Source organism: Polypterus senegalus, chromosome 3 (assembly GCF_016835505.1).
Source record: "Polypterus senegalus isolate Bchr_013 chromosome 3, ASM1683550v1, whole genome shotgun sequence".
Lineage (NCBI taxonomy): Eukaryota > Metazoa > Chordata > Cladistia > Polypteriformes > Polypteridae > Polypterus > Polypterus senegalus.
In genome coordinates, this window is record NC_053156.1 from 195,562,493 (window position 1) to 195,568,492 (window position 6,000).

Below are 6,000 nucleotides of genomic sequence, written 5' to 3' on the forward strand. Positions count from 1 at the left end.
TATTCTTAAACCTTTTGTGAAAGTGTTTATTTGATCTTTGTACTACAGGCTTCACAAATTACATAGTTTATGTCTACATTTTGTCAGTTATTACTAAAATATGAAAAACATTTCTGTTTTAACAATGTGTTTACACAGAATATTGTAGAAACTGAACACACATGAGATGCATGTGTTCCAAATAACAGTCTATTATTTCTACTCTAAAACTCCAGCACTTCACTCCCTGATAATCAAGGCTGGAATTGGGAGAACTTTGTGCCTGTTATGTGGCGGTGGTGGGGGCTGGTGATGGGGGGTGGAATAGTAGGCTGCTTGTCTTGATCAGCACATTTACAAGACAAAAGACACTGATGGAGAGGTGCGAAGGGATCTAAGGTGGGGTGGATTTACAGGTTTTTTCGTATGCTTTGGTAATTCTAATGTTAAAACAAATGTAATGAATAACCACAACTGCACCATTTACAAAAGAAAGCAATGTTGAAATAACATATCTTGATTTTAAATGGTAAGACTTGATGAGGCATGTCTTTGTAGATAAATAATTTCTGAATTTGGAGTTAATCATATTTTCTGTGTAATACAGTAGTTGTATTTAAACTGAGAATGTTATGGTTCTACCTCTTGTGAGCTTAGGGTGGCACATAGCATGGTCTATACATCAAAGGTGTCACCCAGGACCTTTCTTTTGGAAAACAAGGCATCTTATAAGTCTGCAATCTTTCTCTGCAATGTGCCGAATTCACTTTTTCAGACATGTCTCACTGACGGTAATCTGCAATCAGAGCTTTGTTATGCCATCAACAACCTGTCTTCTAGACAGCATCAGAAAGTGCACTAATACAAGCATTTGTAATTTATAAAAAGTTAACGTTTTTATTTAGAAAGCAGTTCAAGTAAGTTATAGAGGGAAATTTTAAATATTAGTTAGAGTAATGGAGTTGGTGGAGGTTGGCTTTCTTCTTAATAATTTGCAAAAATAGTGTTTGTTTCATTATTTTGTTTGAGGCTTCTCGTTCTTAATGTTTTTTATATAGATTTTGAACTCAAAACATTATTAAATTATTATTAATGTAATTAGCAGGTAAACATACATGTTTTAATAATATGTGGGCCTAATATTTAGTGTCTATTAATATTATTTTTGAGATACAGCCATTTGACAAAAAAGGAGAAGGAAATGAAAATTTTACTCAGGTCCCTGGAGAAGATAAAACTCTTGGGGGTTCACAGTTTGTGATAACACAAAGTCCTATTCACAGTCAGACACCGTCACAGTTCTGTAAATCAGCCAAATGGCTGTGCATCCCTCCTGTATATTCTACAGTATTACATGAGTTTCTGATGGACAGTCTAATAAGATGAAAAATCCTTTCATCCTTGAATTCTAAGCCTCCCAGCATCTCTGTTATCTTTCCCATGGGTAAGAAAACATCCTGAAAGCAGAGCAGTGGCCCCAAGTGCCACAGCTGGATACCAAGAAGACAAACAAAGTAGAAGTTCCAAAAATATACATTAGAAACAGAACAGAAATGTTGTAATATCCAATCTTATTTAATCAGAAACACAATCAATCCCATTGATTGCAGTAACAATTGTAATCCACAATTTAAACAAAATCAAAATTCCACTCCTACCCTAACCCTAAAGAGAGAGTTATTAGTAATGGAATTAGTAATGGAAAGAGACCCTCTGTGCTACACAACCCTATACCAATTAAAATAACACGTTTAGCAGAGACACTGACAGGAGGCCAATAGATGTACTTTAGAATAATACTGATGAAATCTGGTCAAAATATAAAGACGCTCTGCACATTTCCATGCAAAGAAAATTAGATTTTTTTTCTTTATTTTTGGATGAGTGAAGGTAAGAAAGCAAATATTTTTAATGTTGATTTTTTTTTCATTGATGGCTGAAATACTTGTGTCCCATCTATCATTCATGATTCTCTGATAACTATTAATTTTTCTACTTCCATGAGCTGGGAATTTGTTATATATATATATATATATATATATATATATATATATATATATATATATATATATATATATATATATATATATATATATATATAGGGCGGCATGGTGGCATTGCTGCCTTTGCAGTTAGGAGACCTGGGTTTGTTTCCTGGGTCCTCCCTGCATGTTCTCCCCGTGTCTGCATGGGTTTCCTCCAGGCACTCCGGTTTTCTCCCACAGTCTAAAAACATGCAGGCAAGGTGCAGTGGCGATTCTAAATTGTCCCTAGTGCGTGCTTGATGTGTGGGTGTGTGTGTGTGTATTTTTATATATACATATTGGAACTATGAACGTTAATTCTTTATATTTCCTGGTTTAGTGTGGTTTCACAACTAAGTGTTTGACCCCACAAATCTACCATCAATAAACAGAAAAGTCACCAACACTCTCCTTAATTGTATTTCATCTAACATATTTTGAACAGCAATTCAGCATGTGCTTAAAAAATTGCTTTTAATTCTGTTTTATCATGGATTATCTGTATTGCACTTAGTAACAATATGATGATGTACAATAGCAGTAGCTTTTTAAAAATGTAAGATTTTGCTTTGATAAAAAATATAGTGTCATCGGTTAATTTTAGAGTTATTGTCACGTGTTCACATTGCAATGAAATTCCTATCTGCACATTAGACCAACACGGAGCAGGCAGCCACTGGCCTTATTCCACAGCCTGAATCTCATTCCAATGGTTAAGTATAATAGCCATCCATTTTCTAAACCTGCTTGTAATATAACATGGAATTGAAGAGTTGCATAGTGTGAGGGAGGAATGACTCCTCAGTTTGTCAGTGGAGCAGGACAGTGATAGAAGTCTGTCGCTGAAGCTGCTCCTCTGTCTGGAGATGATACTGTTCAGTGGATGCAGTGGAATCTCGATGATTGACAGGAGCCTGCTCAGCGCCCGTCGCTCTGCCACGGATGTCAAACTGTTCAGCTCCATGCCTACAATAGAGCCTGCCTTCCTCACCAGTTTGTCCAGGCGTGAGGCGTCCTTCTTCTTTATGCTGCCTCCCCAGCACACCACCACGTAGAAGAGGGCACTCGCCACAACCGTCTGATAGAACATCTGCAGCATCTTATTGCAGATGTTGAAGGACACCAGTCTTCTAAGGATGTATAGTCGGCTCTGTCCTCTATTGCACAGAGCATGTATTTATAGGTCTGTACCCTCTGCACACAGTCACCTCTGGTAATCATGGGGTCCAGGAGGGCCCTGGGTCTCCTAAAATCCACCACCAGCTCCTTGGTTTTGCTGGTGTTCAGACTTAATGTAGCAATGACACCCTAGGGTGCTGCTGATATATTATAATTACTCAGGTCTTCTTCCGTCTCAGTGGCACACTCCACCAGGTCCCCAGTCCAACACACCAACAGGGAAAGTTTCAACAACAACAATTTTATTCAAAGGAGCCACCCTCCACTGAATGGAGTCCCAAACAAAGAAAATAGAATAAAAGCTTAACAACAGTGCAGTGAAAATTAATAAACAGTAATAAGTATCTTATGCAATATAATATATACAATCCTATAACCTGTGCCTCTAAACAAGCAGTATGTAATAAAAGCTCCCTTTATGCTCCCAGTCCCCCAGGAAACGTTTTTCCCCTCCCACCTCACTGGCCAGTGATACCAGGAAAACAAACAAAAAGAAAACGGCGTTGGGGCCCTTTGTTTCTATCGTTGGAGCGCTCTATCTCCAAATGGAGCATTTGTAATCCATCGAAAAGATATCTGTCCTCCAACTGGACTCTCCAAATAGGTGGCCACAATAGAGTAATGTAAAGATAGGGATAATTGTGTGATACACAGCTCACCACTCCTGGGTTTTGGAAGACGCGGGCTGCAGACACTCCTCAGCGATCCGATAATCCCCAACGGCCCCCTCGAAGCTTCGATAAAATCCCTCCTCACAACGGTTCCTCCAGGTCGATTCTCTCTCTCCTCCGCGCTAAAGTCTATTCCTCTCCGCAAGTCTATCTCCTCCGCAAAAGTCTATTCCTCCGCGCTAAAGTCTATTCCTCTCCGCAAGTCTATCTCCTCCGCAAAAGTCTATTCCTCCGCGCAAGTCTATTCTCCTCTGCAAGTCTATCTCTCCAAGTCCGTTTTCCGTCCGTCTCCACCACCCCAAAAAACAGAGTCCCCCCCTGTATTCTATTCCTGTCCTGATCAGCCGCTCTGCTGCCATCTAATGTCCAGTTCTTAAAATTGCAGCTCCATGACTCTCTTATTCAGACATACACACACACACGATGTCTGTATGCCTAGCTACATTAACAAAGTCTTTGATTAAGTTCCTATACTCCTCCTCCAGCCCACTCCTGATGCAGCCTATGATAGCAGTGTTGTCAGCGAACTTTTGTACATGGCAGGACTCCGAGTTGTATTGGAAGTCTGATGTATATAGACTGAACAGGACCAGAGAAAGTATAGTCCCCTGCGGCACTCCTGTCTTGCTGACCATAATGTCAGACCTGCAGTTCCCGAGATGCACATACTGAGGTCTGTCTGTAAGATAGTCCACGATCCATGTAACCAGGTATGAATCTACTCCCATCTCTGTCAGCTTGTCCCTAAGGATTAGAGGTTGGATGGTGTTAAGTTGGATCAATGGAATTGTGCATTTAAAATTGTAAGAAAATTGGTTTAGTTGGTTTTGTGTGACTTGCAAACAAACAGAAAAAACAACTTATTTTATTTATATGGATCAATTTCCCAATGATTAATGCAGGTCCAATTGCACAAAATTAATCGGCATGCTAACTACGTAGTATAAGCAATAATGATCAGTTTATCAGTTTATTTCCAGATAATCTAAACATGTCTAATATAAATTAAAATAATGACATATGAGGAGTTGCAATCTAAACCATCAAATAAATAAGAAATAATCTTTTTCCAAAAGATTTTACATTTTTGACAGTCGCAAAATGTGGCTGAGAGAGGTAAAAGCTACCAGGCATTGTTCACAATTAGGGACTAATCCCTGATACATTTTAGATTTTTTTAATTTGGAGAGGTGTAACCATTGTACAATTTTCAGCTAAATCACAGTGTGTTTTGCACAACTTGATTAAAAATGAATGTTGTGTATTATCGAATTACACTACTTGCCTGAAATATTGATAGAGATGTCTCTTTCCCAGTTCTCAAATGTAAAGTTATCCTGTAATGGAGGAACAGAAAGTCGTGTCTTTTCTTTAAAGTGTTTTCTATATTTGTTTCACATTTTGAGTAAGTGATGCACAATCTAAATTTCTAGTAAAGTTTTCATAATTACTAATGACCAGGGCACAAAGAAGAGCACACGGATATGACTTCATACAAGATTTTCTTTCCAGATCCCGTCTTGCTGGTGGATATTTAGTACTTTCAACTTCTTTCCATTGTCTCAAATTACACATTCTGCTTTTGATCTTTTTTTTCTCAAATTTTTAATATGGATCTTTTTTGCCTTTTATACAGACATGCTTATAATACAGTTGAGCTTTTTAAAAATGATTTATTAATAATTTTAGGAATACTCTGAAACAATAAATTGAAATTTGGAAAGATATTCATTTTAATTAGATTAACTTTACTATTTAGAGAGAAGTGAAGAGCTGATCATCTAACAATATCTTGTATAATGCTCCCCATTAAATTGCCTGTGCTGAAACAATCAAGAGATAGTCTTCTAATATACCATGTGAATGCCATGGAGAACAGATGGCCATCTCAGCTGGATGATGGTATGACCTCAGGACAAAATTAAAGGTGCCAGTGGATGGACAAAAGAAGCAGGAGTCCTGGAGTAGTTCCATTCCCCATATGTTAGGTGGCAGTGGTCTGCTAGAGGCATCTCAGCTTGGACCACCTGCAGGGGTTCTTGGGAACTGGAGTCTGGAAGTGCTGCCCTGTTGGGGTGCTGTTGAGAGAGGAATACTCTGGTTCCCAAACAACCTGGACATACTTCCCACAAGTCATGATGGGTCAC

General features: G+C 38.5%; 1 long non-coding RNA gene across 1 annotated transcript in view; it reads right to left on the reverse strand.

Moving 5' to 3' along the window:
* Positions 1–4,093, reverse strand: part of LOC120525765 — a 34,698-nt gene extending 30,605 nt beyond the window's left edge. The window contains exon 1 of the long non-coding RNA XR_005633010.1: positions 3,842–4,093. This is a non-coding gene — a long non-coding RNA (uncharacterized LOC120525765). The remainder of the gene's footprint in view (positions 1–3,841) is intronic.
* Between the last annotated feature and the right edge of the window lie 1,907 nt (positions 4,094–6,000).